The 16437-nt window shown below is 35.0% G+C and overlaps 1 long non-coding RNA gene across 1 annotated transcript; it reads right to left on the reverse strand.

The window, feature by feature from the left end:
* Positions 1–5237: 5237 nt before the first annotated feature.
* LOC143258261 (uncharacterized) lies at positions 5238–15287 on the reverse strand. Its single transcript, XR_013032240.1, has 3 exons — positions 15142–15287; positions 14501–14779; positions 5238–5443 (listed from the first exon to the last, which is right to left on the reverse strand). It is a non-coding gene; the product is annotated as an uncharacterized LOC143258261 (long non-coding RNA).
* Between the last annotated feature and the right edge of the window lie 1150 nt (positions 15288–16437).

The following is a 16437-nucleotide window of genomic DNA, read 5'->3' on the forward strand; positions in this document are numbered from 1 at the left end:
AACACTCTGGAACCAGCTTCCCTATCTAAAATAACAGAAACAGAACACACACCGAGAAAGATTTTTATTTTACATAAATTAACAATGCACATGATACTTAATGCAGCAATTATTACTTCTGATTTTTTTAACACTCGATTTCCGCTTCTTAAAATCCTGCTGCATCGCGATAAATTTCTAGGTCCTAATTTTCTTAGAAATCGCAGTCAATTATAGAGATTTAATATCCTACTCTTCATTGCTATTTTCTTTGCTTTTCATGACATCAGTTAAGTTCAATTTATTCACAAACGTACTTAAATAATACAAACAATTAAACGGCTGTATACAACAAATTAAACCAAATGGGACAAAACATGTGGATATGTTGTTGATTTAATTCTACCAAACTTTTGCTTTGTTATCAATACAGTGTCATCTAACTAATGCATAAATATATAATCAGTATTATAAAATAAATTATTTGAAATCAAGTTTAGTTACATGTAAATTAAGGAAATAAAAAATAATTGGATTTGTATTCTATAATTACATTTATTTTTCAAGGTTATTTCCAAAAAACTTGAAAAAAAAACAGAATTTGAAATTGAAAATTTCATTTTATTCAGTTACTTGGGGATTTTCTAACATTTTTAACTTTTTGTTTGTATACTCTTCAAAACAAGAAACGCAAAAGGGATATTTTTTATTTTAAAGAGAAATATATGTAATAACGTTACAAGCTTAGAGTATGTGATGTTACACGTGTTAAGGAATTGATTGTCAGACCAAAATGACAATAAAAGTTGTGCACTTTGAAAACGGAGAAAAACATCGGATTTTTCGTGTAAACGCATGCGTGTCCAATAAATTTGTTTGAGAGATCTGCATGTTCTGCAAGTGCAACATGTGCAAAATCCCTATAAAAGTGAGTGGTTTTCGGTTTCCATAGCTCAGTGTAAAGCCACCGACACGCAATACAGTTACGCCAAGACTGACTGAAGCACAAAGCAACGACGCCATTGGTTGCTTGGAAGCAGGCGAATCTTGATCAGATGTTGCCAGAGCTGTGAATGTCCACCCAAGCACCATCTCAAGGCTATGGAATCGTCACCAACAACATGGATCAACTTGTGACCGTCCACGATCTGGCAGACCTCGTGTGACCACGCCCGCACAAGATCGCTACATCCGGTTACGTCACCTTCGGGATAGGACCACCACTGCGACGTCAACTGCTTCAACCATACCAGGGCTGCGTAGGATTTCCGATCAGACCGTACGCAACCGTCAACATGGCAACGCCCGTCCTCACACAGCCCGACACACCACTGTCTTCTTGAGACACCACAACATCAACGTTCTTCTCTGGCTCTCCAGATCACCAGATTTAAACCCCATCGAACATCTTTGGGACGAGTTGGACCGACGTCTGCGACGGCGACAACCTCAACCGCAGATTCTACCTCAGCTTGCAGCAGCTTTGCAGGCTGAGTGGACAGCCATTCCACAGGATGTGATTCGTCATCTCATCGCTTCCATGAGCAGGAGATGCCAAGCAGTTATTGATGCTCACGGGGGGCATACTCGTTATTGACGCTGAGTGACGTTAAACTTCAACTAGTGAGCGTGGACTTCGCCTTTGCAGACTTTCGATGTTTAGAAGTGAACGTGCAAAGTTTCACACATGTCATACAGAACTATCCGGAATTTAACAATTTCTCTCAAATTTTGCCTTTTGCGTTTCTTTTTTCAAGAGTATATTTATTGTAAGAGTGACAAGCTGCACATTTAAATGCAACTATTCATTCTTTTTTACTCATCAGTATGAATCACTTGCACATTTTTAAATTATTTCCACTGTTGTATGTCCCATAAGTAGTATAACAGTATACATAGTTATAAAATTTATTATTATCACTTCATGGATAGCTTTTAGCACATTTTTCTCAACATCATTAATATGGAATCTGCAAGTCAAGTGCAAAAAAGAATAAAACGTTCTCACTACATAAAACTACTTTAAAACGTGAATTGCAATATATTTCTTAATATCATTTTTTTTTTCTTTGTTACAATCCACAGCCAAGAATTGACAAATCGTGAGAAATATTTCAAATATGTATTATGTCTCTTTGGCTTCTGCTGGTTTTGTTTCATTGAGTCTCAGCTGCCAGCTGGTTAGCATAACGATGGAAATTGTAAAGAAGTTTATGCCAAAGCCAAGGGCTAGTTAGATAAGCCGGATGGTTTCCTTTGGGGATCTCAACTCCTTGACTTCTGGGTAACAAGCATAACAGAACGGAATTTTTCCCACGATCACACTCTCCAAACACCACCAACGTAGGAGTCTGAAATATGATAAAAACTATTGGTAATTTTCTAAAAGACTAACAATAAACACTAGACGTGTGTGTAGAACGAGGGGGAGATAATCTTGATTTCTATATCTTCTTTTACATGTTTATTAGATGCTACATTCTACTTTAAAATAGACATGGTTTACATAAAAAGAAAAACAGTAACATTTTGATGACAGATCTAAAAGTTTATTATTTTTATTTATTACTAACTATAAAATATACTACATAATAAGATACCTTCATCTCATGGCTTAACTGGAAGTCTCACAACTTAAATAGATAAAATTCGGGTTTTTGACACTTGCGATGACAGTTCATTGTGTAGCTTTGTACACAATATCATATAAAAATATTAAAATACATAGGAGAATAGCTTTACTTTATCACAACTGACAAAAACTGAAATATTCAGCCTTTTCAAATATGTTTAAATAATAAGATAAATTTAGTAAATAAATAAATTATTTATCTTTCTTAATAATTTAACTGATGAAATTTCCAAAGAACTTTACAAACACAATTTAAATTCCCTGTAAAATACCACGTGACCCATAATGTGTTTTTAATAATAAATATATTATATGACTGAATATCAAACGTATAAACCTAATTTTGAAGGATTGAATGTATTGATGAAACTGGTGCTCTTTGTTTCTTAACATAACTTAATATATAAACCAACAGATAAAAGTCAAACATGAAAGTTGATCAACTTCAACGAAGAATAAGAAATAACGTTTTCATTTTAAAATGTTAAGAAAGTTGAAAGTGCGCCTCGCAGAAAAACTAATAAGAAATTTACCCAAAATTTCTCGACTTATTTAAAATATCGAAAATCTAATCTTGATTTATGTATCTGTTGTGATTGTTTGTGTGTTTTTAAAGAGTCGTGAAATACCTGAAATACAGTTTACTAGTGTATAACTGGTACAACATTTCTTTTAAAATCGTCACATAACCATGACTTGAACTTGACTACTTTAGCAAAATAAAATGACTTGTAGGGGTATTTATTTAGGTTTGTAATTATTTTAGGAGAATAAATAGTAAAGTTTACTTCGTGTACTTAACTCAACTGAACAAAAGACTCGATAAATGATGAAATGCATATAAACAAGTAAACATATTCAGTTATATCTAAATCGCGAGTAAAAGTTCAGTAATTGTGGGTTAATTTAGGTAACTGTATTTTATTGAAAATTTCAAGATCAAAAGTACGTTGATAAAATGTTTCTTAAACGAAATGAAATGTGCTTATCAGGAATCTTACGTTTGAAAAGGTTTCTACCCAACACACTTTATCAGTTATATATTTCGTTTGATGTTGACATTTAAACTGCTTACCTTAAGACAACGTAAGTCATGAGGGGGAAGTGAAAAGTGATCCTTTAAGCCAGGGGTTCTTAACCAGGGGTGCTCGCACCCCTAGGGGGTGCGAAGATGATTCCCAAGGGGTGCGAGGATGCCCATGAATAATTAAAGCAAATCTATATTTTTACATAAGAGTATGCTTTATATTTTATATTTAAGTTTCCAGGGGGTACGAGAAATGATTACTGATTTGAAACGGGTGCAAACACTGAAAAAGGTTAAGAACCATTGCTTTACGCTTTCACATACACTGTCAAGGGACATTTCTTTTGATTGACCATTACCACAAGATTGTCTTTCAAGAATGCTTGTAGCCCCGGGTGCAACTGGAACATGTCCACCCATGTCCGTTGAATGTTTTACCAGGTACGGAAGAGCAAAGCTTCACTCATACTAGGACTGACCACCACAGGACGTATCAAGTTCAAGGCTTTAACTACGTCGTTAATGAACTCGCCGCGGTCAGAGATTCGTGCCCTCTCGCTGTTACCGAAACCTGTTGCAAAAATATTCAAACATAAATGTACAGTAAATAATATAAAAACAAACAAAGGTCTCGCCACGTAGACTGCAGGTTAAAGGTCACCAGGATTAAACTTTTGGATAACACTTTTATGCCGAAAATAAGAAATACAATTGTAGATTTACACAATTGAGAGATTATTAAACATGATCGTTTAAAAACGTTCAATTCCTAAGAATAAAACATGCTAATTAATTACATACTTAACATGATAGCTATTTCACTACACAAGAGATACAAAACTGTGTTTGAAACTCTATTCACAACTGGTCAGGGTCCAAAATGGCCAGGTGGTTGAGGCGCTTGACTCGCATCTGAGGGTCGCGAGTTTAAATCCCCGTCACACCTAACATGCTCGCCCATTCAGCCGTAAATCCAATATTTATTGGTAAAGAAGTACACCAAGAGTTGGCGGTGGGTGATGTTAACTATCTACATTTCCTCTAGTCTTACACTGCAAAATTAGGGACGGCTAGCGCAGATAGCCCTCGTGTAGCTTTGTGTGAAATTTAAAAAACAAACAAAGAATTTAATTTATGATAAAGGTCTTGACTACCTATCTCTTCATTCAGTAATGAACTGACACCTATATCCAAATATTGTAATGTTAAATTAGCAATGAACTGGAGTCTATATCAAAATATTGTAATGTTAAGTTAGCAATGAACTGGAGTCTATATCAAAATATTGTAATGTTAAGTTAGCAATGAACTGGAGTCTATATCAAAATATTGTATTGTTAAATTAGCAATGAACTGGAGTCTATACCAAAATATTGTAATGTTAAGCTACTATTGTTTGTTTTGAAGTTAAGCACAAAGCAACACAATAGACTATCTGTGCTCTGTTCTGCCACGAGTATCGAAACCCGAATTCTACCTTTATAAGTCTGCAGGTGTACCACTGTGTCATTGGGGGGGGAGCATCGTGAGTAATGAACTGACGCCTACCTCTAAATGTTGTAATGTTAAGTTAGTAATGAACTGACACCTACCTCTAAATGTTGTAATGTTAAGTTGGTAATGAACAGAAAGCCCACCAGGTACACCATTGCCACAGTCCGGTAGCCCATTGCAGCCAGCACTTGTATTGTGCCCAGGTCCAGCCAGGTTTTGGAAGAAAACGCTGCTCCGTGCAGTAGAAGGATGGAGATGTGGAAATTGGAAGTGTCCTTAGGTAAAGCTTCACGGTAGAAAACTTTGATATTCTGGTTACAGTTATGAAAAAAAAACATGATTACAAAAAATAAAACAATAACGGAATATTAACCACAAACACGTTTCGTTTTTTTTTTTTAGAAAATCGTTACAAAACGTCAAATTGATATTATTACCAACTCCTGTTTCCTTTTAAATATAAATATTATATATAAATTACACACTATTTATATATTATATACGGTGGTTTATAATTTCTAACAATAATTTAGTGGTTCTAAAGTGAATAATGTATTAATTTATACACATTGACAAGTAGTTTCCAAGTAACAACAAGTCTATACAAATTGACAAGTAAAGTTGTAATTTTTAAGTAACAAAAGAAATTCATATCTCATGAAAATTTATTACACGTACCTATCCACGCAGTAATGAATGATGAGTCTACATCATATATTCATACACAAAATACAATACTCACTTAGAATCTCAGGTTTAATTCAGTTTTCAATTCACACAATAAAAATATATAAATTTTATGTTTCAAATTATTTTATTAAAGAGTTTATTTGTTTGAAGTGAAGACCAAAGGTTTGTGACGTTGTGAGTCCGCAGAGGTACCGCTGTGTCACCGAGTCATAAAAAAGTACAAAATGTAAAGATCTATAATTTATTTTGACTTGCCAATGAGCGTATGTTACCGAGCACAAGCTATAACATCATGTAGTATCAGGATCTACATCCACTTACCACAAATAGTGCATTTGGAATAATAGGATCTACATCCACTTACCACAGATCTTGCATTTGCGGCAAAAGCATCTACATTCCACTTACCAGAAATATTTCATTTGGGGCAACAACATCTACATTCCACTTACCATAAATATTTCATTTGGGGCAACAGCACCTACGTCTACTTAGCAGAAACATTCCATTAGGATCAACAGTCTATACAACCACTTACTTCAAATATTTCATATGGACAAGAGCCAGTTGAACTGTAGCGTAACCAAACGTTTTATCTTTACTCCACTTACGAATTAAAAGTTACCAAAAAGTACAAAATGTGAAGATCTATAATTCATTTTGACTTGCCAATGAGCGTATCTTACCGAGCACAAGCTATAACATCATATAGTATCAGGATCTACATCCACTTACCACAGATCTTGCATTTGCGGCAAAAGCATCTACATTCCACTTACCAGAAATATTTCATTTGGGGCAACAGCATCTACATTCAATTTACCATAAATTTTCCATTTGGGGCAACAGCACTTACGTCTACTTAGCAGAAACATTCCATTAGGATCAACAGTCTATACAACCACTTACATCAAATATTTCATATGGAACAACATAATCTACATCCACTTACTACTTGGTGGATTTGGAATATCAACATAATATAATTCTTCCTAATAATCCAGACATGTTGTAAAGTTATAAATAAATATAGAAGTTGATGGTTATTCAGGTTTAAAATAAAACCATTATAATATATTGTGTGTGTATTGGTACTCTTGTTTTTAAAACAAGTCCAAATGGTTACCTCTCGATGTGGATTCCTTTACATGACGATTGGAACTTGTAGGACCTTGAAGGAAAGAAGAGGATTCTATTGGTTGAGAGGTGTCGGAGGCACTGAAACACACCACTTTGGCCGTAAAGTTCTGTAACTGTGTGGACTTGTGATGCTTTCCCCTAAAGTCAGTCATGTGATCCTGTTGGGCAGAGGTAAACTGAGTACTGGTGTTGAACGTTCTCATCGGGTATTGTGGGCAGTATGTCTGATGCTAGTGTTTGGGTATAACACTTAGAAAACTATGGCATAGCTACACTGCCCTAGTTGGGTTGTGTAGCGCGTCTTCTTGTTCGACTCCATGGAGGGTGGGGTCAATGGGTAATGAATCATTCTGTATTCCTTATGGATAATAAAAATAATGAACATCAACATAAAATAAAATTCATTAGAAAACGATCAATCATGAGGACAAATGGCTCCCTTTTACCTTCAGGAGTAACCAAAGGGGCTGATTAGCTCTTCTGAGTTTGTCAAAAAGCTACAATATGAGGAGATCTCAGTTGAAATATCTTAAACACAAGATAGCACACTCCTCATGAAATCGAAGTCCATTGGAAATATGCCTTTCAAGGTTACTCCCATGCTAATCTGAATTCCTCAAGAGGAGTGATCATGAAGAAAAATTTACTTAATATCCCTGAATCAGAGATCCTCGCTTGTTTCTCCAGCCAAGGTGTTTCGGCTGTTTGGCCTCTCTCCATTTGTAAAAATGGAACAATTTGGATTACAAACGTTCTGATGTTGCCGTTTAAATTGCTATGTCTGTCTGCCACTATCAAAGCAAATTATCTGTTACATGTTTCCAATGCTAAGGTTCAGAGATTCTAAGAAATCTTGTAATTCTCTCACACGTGCTCGTTCTGGAGGCTAAGGGCACAACAGCTATGAGTGTCAATCGGACCCACATTGCTCTGACTGTAATGGTTCCCACCCTCCATGTTTTCGTCCTTGCCCTGAATTAGAAAAGGAAAAAAAGGTGTACTTTTGAAGACCATAAACAACATATCTTATCCAGAAACACATAAACTGTTATTTCCTCTTCCACCTCTGATGTATGCTGCTGTACTCCACTCCACTGGAACAGCGGAGGTACAGACAAATCTGTCTGATTCTCTTATAAAGACTTTCTCTCATCATTTGAAGAGTCTTCTGCTCTCCAAGGATACACGTATTAATAAATCTACGTCTTCTCCTGTCTCTTTTGCAGCTTGGACCTCTCTCCATTGATCCCCCCGAAGTGCAGGCCAGTTATTTGATGACGCACTCACTCATTGAATTCTAATTTCTCCAACATGGACCTGCCTCACTGTCCCGTAGCAGGGTCCTTGTGGGTTAATAGACCTCTTTCTACTGAACAAAACTAAAAGACCTCAGTTCTTCTGCATACAGTTCTTCTACATAATAAAAATGGCTACCTTCGTACAGTAGAACAGTCGAGGTTTCCATTTCAGAAACATTCCTTAGGCCTGTTGCTGCTGTAAACTTTCAGCGATTTTCCTTGTAAAGGAACGACAAATTGTGTGATGGATGAGTTCTGCTGGTTAACTAACTGAAACATAGCTGTTAAAGTTCTGGGAGTACCAACTGAAACATAGTTTTGTTTAAGTCTTAGAAGTACCAACTGAAACATAATTGTTAATGCCCTAGGTACATTATGGAAAAGAATATAAATATGGCAGATTATTTAAATAGGCTGCACTAAAATAACAGGAAAAAACACTGGTAAGTCAGCTTATTGGTGATTTTTGTGTGGGACGTGGGAAACACATAAAACGTAATTTTCAATGAGAATAACGTAACTTTAGAAAAATGTTTATATATGTGACATTCTAGTAGTAAATAATTCCACAAGAGCAGAAAACATGAATCAACATCTTTCAGTCTTTCAGCATATTTCCTATTATTGTCAACAACTGGAGACGTTTTTGAAACTCCTATAGCTTTGTTGTAACGAATGTGGGTTTTAATTAAAACTACAAAATACACTTGTGATTTGAGGGGTGTCATTGACTCTCCATCCCTGTTGTCAAGAGAAAGTACCAATCTTTAGTAACAAGATAAAGAAATGTTGTATTGTAAAACTGTACAAGTTTGGAATCACGACAATAGAAAATCGCTTCAGGAATTACAAAGAGATACAAATATAGGGAAGATTTGTATTCAATGCAAATGATAATCAACAATGTTTGGCTTTATAAAAATATTGTTGATATACAATAAATCTTGAAATGAGGTAGAGGTTTCTTCTAATGACGAATAACGTGTAGAAATTCAACTGAAGAGAATACTTAAGCAGATGTTAGGACTATGAAGATGAGTTGTCTGGAAATGATGGAAGTCTAAAGATGGCAGTACTCCTCCACAGTGGACTGTTCCTGTTATTAACAATGTGAAAACAAACCATTCTTAATAGGCCTGCTTTACTCCCAAATAAAAAAACAAAAAGATTGCCACATCAAATCTCTGAAACCTGTTTCAAGAACTTTCACAATTTTGCAAGGTGCAGTATCAGAGGTACTTTTCAAAGAACCTCCTTCTTCGATGATCACAGCAGCGAGTCTGCAAGTCTACTGGCTAAAAGCCGGATTTCGATATCCGTGATGGGCATTGTATAGATAGCCCTTTGTATATCTTTATGCTTAAGAACAACCAAAATAATTTGAAATCGTATGCAAATCGTGTACCTTTGAGCGAAATCCAAAACAGACCAAACCTATCCAGAATTTCACATCAAAGAAATCGACAGAAAATTATAAATCAGATTCACTGAACATAATAATGAAAACCTCTCCCATGTTTTCCACCATTGTAACTGAAAAATCCACAGTACATCCACAAAAAACAGTGTAATTTTAAACAAAGAACCAAATAACGATAAACAAAGAGTGAAGAAAGCTATCTTAATTGAAGAAAACAACCCCGCCCAAAAACCAACACCCAGGGTACTAAGATACCTATCTCATGTTGTGAAGCAATCTCAGTCATGTGACTTCTTTATTCTTTAGTGTGTGTATTACTGTGTCACTGTAAACTACTTGTACCTGATAATGAAATAATCAGGTCGAAACGGTGTGCATTTATAATAAAGTTTTATTCGTTACTAAATCAAACTGTTTCCAGTTTATTCGAATATATCTTTATTCGTAGATCCCTGATGAACAGCATTCCACCTTTTGAAATCATTTAGGCTACAGGGCTTCAAATTTTTTTTATTTTTATTTTATTTATTTATGTTTTCTTAACATCATGAATGTGTTCAGATATATCCATAAAGTTTTACCCTAATTGTCCTTGCAGTTAACGAAATTTTTTTGTTTTCCGTAAACGTGAGTTAATCCTTCCACTATAATTTCTTAGAATACAGCCTATTCAAACAGGAAATACATAAGCTTCTGATAAATGCATAGGAAAGAATTTAGTTAACATTACCCACCGCTGACAAGAAAAGTAGAATTGACCGTCATATTAAAACGCTTCCACGGCTAAAAGATCGAGCATGTTTGATGGTGGGATTCAAACCCACAATCAGTAGTAGTTCGTGAGTCGAACGCCAGATGCCCCTAGGTAACAGAATACTGTGTTAGTGTTGAATAAACAATTTTATTGTTTTAAATTAAACTTTGGTTTACTTGCTTTACCCTACCATCCGTGTTCAATTTATTCTTCACTTAGATAGTTCTGTATGCACGATTTTAAGGCTTATCTGTAGCTAAGTATCACATGAACATGATTCCGTGAGAAAGTCTAAAAAAAATATGTACAACTGTTTGAAACTGTGAGAGTTTTGTAAATGACTACCTGTTTGTATTTCCTACCTAGGAAGTTGCAATATTACCAATCATGTTGTTTAATATGATATAAAATAATAAACAGTACAAACTATCTTTACCATCAGTCAAAATTATCAAACAGTCCTTAAGCCTTCTCACAATTCCATTATAAAAATATAATTTAAAAGTCAGTTTTGAAACAGTGTTAAGTTAATATTAACATTACAGACTGTTTATGTGTCTAAACATACAGGTAGGTTCTACACATTACATCATATTGCTACATCTATATTATTATTACAACATTCAGTATAAAGAACTTAAAACAGGATGAAATTACTGGTTTTATATATAAAGCTCATAGCGAACTCAAATATTATATTTGTAAAATACGCAAGACTTCAAATATTTTATATATGAAACAAATAGAGAATTCAATATACATTTGTGAAAATAGTCGCATTATGTCTTCTTTTTTTCTCAATATCACTCATTTTTGATTAGGGTATATGTATCGAACAGACCCGCCATGACCAGGTGGGTAGGACACTCGATTCGTAAGCTGAGGGTCGCGGGTTCGAATCCCCGTCACAACAAACATGCTCGCCGTTTCAGCCGTGGAAGCGTTATAATGTGACGGTCAATCACACTATTCGTTGATAAAAGAGTAGCCCAAGAGTTGGCGGTGGGTGATGATGACTAGCTGCCTTCCCTCTATTTTTGCACTGCTAAATTAGGGATGGCTAGCGCAGATAGCCCTCGAGTAGCTTTGCGCGAAATTTACAACAAACCAAACCAAAATCATGTCTAACAAGTATTCAATTACAGTACTGAACAAGAGTGTTGTACCCCGCTGTTACAGTGGTAAGTCTACGGATTTACAATGCTAAAATCAGGGGTTCGATTCCCTCGATGGACTCAACAGATAGTCCGATGTGGCTTTGCTATAAGAAAACACAAACACAAAAGTGTTAGGACAAGAAAATATTTTGTCATTCTTTCCATTTTGTGGAGCTAATTCTTCCATGTCAAAACGTACAAAAACTCAAAATGTTTTTCCTAAAACAACATGGTAATACTTTACTGTTGACAACTGATGAACCAGTATGAGAATACTTGTCATTCTTTAGAATTTCCGTAAACTTGTACCAAAGACATATCATAAGGATTTTGCTTGAATGAACATACTGATTAAATTTAAGGTCTGAAATAACTGTCATGGTGCCCAATGCAGTGTGTTAACTATATAGAAAGAAGATAGTAAGGAACTAACATATGGTACCGGTGTATGTTAGAAATCAATTTAATAACACTCCACAAATAAACCTTCATACAGAGAGTGTTTAGCACATTATATTAAGTTTTATTTTCATGACCCGAAAAGCTTAGAGAATTGTCAGTAGAGCAGAGAGTTTGTACATAAACTTTACGTGGTGCTGATTGGACTCTCCAGCAAATTGCTTCAGAATTGAAATGTTCTCCTAGAACTGTCAAGCACACCCTAGATCATGAGACTGAGACAGGTAAATTAGAAAATAGGAAAGGAAGAGGAACACCTAAACTCAGTTATACTGATGTTAAGTATCTTTGTTTATGCAGCTTTCAGGACAGAAGGAAGACTACACGAGATAAACAGCCATGAACCTAATGACAGAAAAGTGTCCTGATATACAGTGTCAAGAAGACTCAATGAGAATGAAATATTTGGTTGTGAAGCAGTTAGAAAACCTTTACTTATATCTCCAATCATCATGAAGAGACTGAAATCTGCTAAAAAATACAAAAGCTGGACTGCTAATGATTGGTAAATGGCTTTATGAGTGGATAAGTCCAATTTTGAAATATTTGGTTCAAAATGTAGGTCGTGCGTCCGACGGAGGAAAGGTGAAAGATACTTACCTCAGTACATAGCACCAACCATGAAATATAAGTGGAGTCAGTATAATGGTATGGAGGTGTTTTTCTGTTAATGCAACAGGAGATATTTGCAAAATAAATGGAATAATGAACCAGTACAGATACCATCAGATACTGAACCGTCATGGTTCAGTGGTTTGTGTATTATTGGTTAAGGATTCTACAACCTAGAAAATAACTACCCTCTTTCAAACATTAAGAAAGAAACTGCTGGAGTCATTTTAATGATACAATGGCCCCCATAGAGTCCCGATCTCAACCAGCTTAAGTAGATCTGGAACATGATGGATCAAAAACTTGACATGTCAAAAATTACTTCTAAAGAAACTTTATGGAAGTGTATTACAGACATTTGAAGAAACTTTCCAAAGGACACTTTTATTAGATGTATTGCAACGATGGTTGAAAGACTATCTGTAGTTATTCAACCAAAAGGGGGACACAAATTATTAGCTGTTTACTGAACTCAACACTTCCACTGAGTTTCTGTTGTACTATGTTTACTGAACTCAACACCTCCACTGAGTTTCTGTTGTACTACGTTTACTGAACTCATTACTTCCACTGAATTTCTGTTAAACTATGTTTACTGAACTCAACACTTACACTGAGTTTCCGTTGTACTAAATACGAAGATTAATAACATTTTGGTGTTTCACCTGTAATTTACCTTCCAATGTTCTTTGACAGAAACCTAAAACCTAATCCTTCATTTTGTCCTTACAATTTTGCACAATACTGTATATCGGTAATACTAGGGTTTAAATAATTTATTTAAAGGAAATAAATCTGTAATACTGAATAAATAACTTGAATTTCACTGACTGATTACAACTTGTTAAACGTTTACACAAAAACAAAGACTTGTTTCCGTTAGTAAAATCCCATAGCTATACTTCTTAAGAAACCATTACAGCCAGTAAGTTGATAATTGTCAAACCTATTGGCATCATTGCGTATACAGGAATCAAGATGGTGCTAATCTAAACTGCTTAAATTGCAAAAACTCTAAATTTTTATAACAATGTGGTTAAAAACTGGTTATGATTACAAGTTGTGGTGTCGGAACATCTGTTTGGAACATAATTTGAGCTAAATCATGTAAAAGAACTTGGAACTTATCGCAGCTTCAGTTAAGTATATGATGTAGTTGGTTAACTTATGTGTTGCAAAAGAAAATGTAATATATCAAGTAAAGATTAATAGCCATCTTGTCACTACTCTGACATCATAACTTGAACAGTAGATAACCTGGCATGTAAAGCTAATAGTTGAAACTAAGTACGTATATAGGCAAATAATATGAACGTTCATACACGTTATAAATTGTCACAACTCCATTATAAAATAAGTTTCATTTTTTACTTAAATTTGTCATCAATAGAGCAAATATGTAGGAATATCGAGGCCTTTTGTTGTCCATTTTTAAACGAATTAATTTGAAGTAAGGTTTATATTTTGATACTGATCACTAAAAACAACCCACATGGAGTAAAAATGTATCTCAAGATACCTGGTATGGGTATTAAAACTTTAATTAAAATAAAATACTGAAGAACGTTTCGACCTTCTTAAGTCATATTCTGGTTAACAGGTCAAAACGTTGTTCTGTACTTTATTTTAATTACGTTTTAATACCTATAGCAGTGTCTTGAGAATACGATAACAAAATAGCTGTCAGCATACGCTGAAAACTAAGATTCTGCTCTATCTAAGTGTTTAGTAGAGGTTTTATAATAATATTTATTATCTTAGTTGCAAGTGAATCCGCATGAGTTAGTAACCTCACGCTAAGAGGATATAGAAAAACTAATACCATTAAAGTAACTTACATCGACTGTGATACTGGTTTCTTTGACATCAACGTCTGCGACATTTCGTTTAATTTCTTCTGGTATTTCTTGAGACTTCAGGTCGATGTGCCTCCAGAAGTCTGAAGTTGTGATATCTGTTGTTTGATCTGAGGTTTGTTGACCACTGGCACTTTCAGCTTGACATGGTCAACGTGTTAACGAAGCACTTGCAAGCAACAATAGCACAGAAAGCTGAGACATCATAATATTCCGTCAAACTGGTACTTAGAGGGAAATAGCGGCTATATACAGTTCAAACTGAAAAAACAACAACTTTGCCCTAAATCACAATAAAATATCCAGTAAAAAACCTAAATGTACAGCAGAATAAATTTTTGTTTAATATGTACGCCATGGAAATTTAAATCTATTTTCCTATTTTCTTTCGTTATTATTACATCAATAAAAGGATCACCAATTTTTTGAGGATATGTATATTGAAAAACGTATTAACGAAATTTCACGTGCTTTGAATTTCAGAGTTGGAAATATTGCATATTTGTTATAAGTAACTCCAAGAACTACTGAGTTAACTTACCGAAAAAAAAGAGTAATTTATTCAAAATCAATAAATGACATACTTAAATAAACAAAAGAAAATACGAAACTGATAGCCATACATAAATCGTTCCTATATCGTCACTTTTCTACAAAGAAGATCTGGTAATAACGTCTCCTCTACTGTGAGTACATGATATGAAATAGAAGGATGAAACATTTGTCTTGAAACCTCGTTTATATAGCGCTACCAGTGCTGCAGCATCTACCTACACTCACGCCACCAAAGTGTTGAGCACCTTACGTGGCAAAGGAACGCAAACCATAAATCCTTGATTCACGTACTGGGCACGCTAACCATTATGCCACGGTCTCGTTACGAGGTGACATAGTATAAAAAAAAATGTTAACGTCAAATAATAAAGACTTAAACTATTTTTGTGGAGACAACTTAATTTGAGTAATTGAAAATAAAATAGAATTAATTACGATTTCTTTAAATTCACTGTCAGTGGCTCAACGGTGTGTCTGTGAAATTACAATGCTACAAATCGGTTTTCGATATCCCTTGTGGACACAGTGCAGAATTTCCCTTGCATAGGTTTATTGTGCCCCCGCTAGTACAGCGGTATGTCTTCGTATTTACAACACAAAATCAGGGGTTCGATTCCCCTCGGTGGGCTCAGCAGATAGCCCGACGTGGCTTTGTTAAAAGAAAACACACAAACACAGGTTTATTGTTAATTACCAACAAACCTTTAAAACAAATTACAACTGCTATAATAATGAATCTAAATTTGGACAACTGATACTTTCAAAGAAATTGGTTTTTCAGGACACAGCTCATTTGCTGCTTCCATCATACACTCTTTTATGAAGTTGCCGTCAGTAAAAGGTTTTCCTCGCTCTGCCATCCGTTGCACTATTTTGTAACTTGTATGAGTGACAGATTCATTTTCAGTGAACTTTCTAGTGAAGAGATTGTTTCGAGATTCAAAAACACGTTTCATGGATGCAAATTTCTCAGAAAGGAGCTTTCCTGAAAATTTCAAATATGTTGATAGATGTTTTGTTTCATAGTGACGCCGAATATTGTACTCTTTCAAAACGACAACACTTTCGGTGCATATCACACAAGTATCTTTCTGGTTTTTTGTTTCCACAAAGAAGTACTTTTCTGCCCATTCTTCATTGAAAGCACGACACTCAGAGTCCACTTTTCTTCTTTTAAAAGTAGCCATAACGATGGGTGAAAAAAAAAAACAGGATCTGAAAATAAAAAAACAGAACGCTGTGAAAAACGTATTGTACAGGTCCAAGAACGAGTTACGAAAAGCGCATAACCCGACTAATAAGAGAAATGAGCTTGCTGAAGCGGTAACCCTCGGCTGCTGAATTTACAAGACGAGTCGATAGGA

Source organism: Tachypleus tridentatus, chromosome 7 (genome assembly GCF_004210375.1).
Source record: "Tachypleus tridentatus isolate NWPU-2018 chromosome 7, ASM421037v1, whole genome shotgun sequence".
Lineage (NCBI taxonomy): Eukaryota > Metazoa > Arthropoda > Merostomata > Xiphosura > Limulidae > Tachypleus > Tachypleus tridentatus.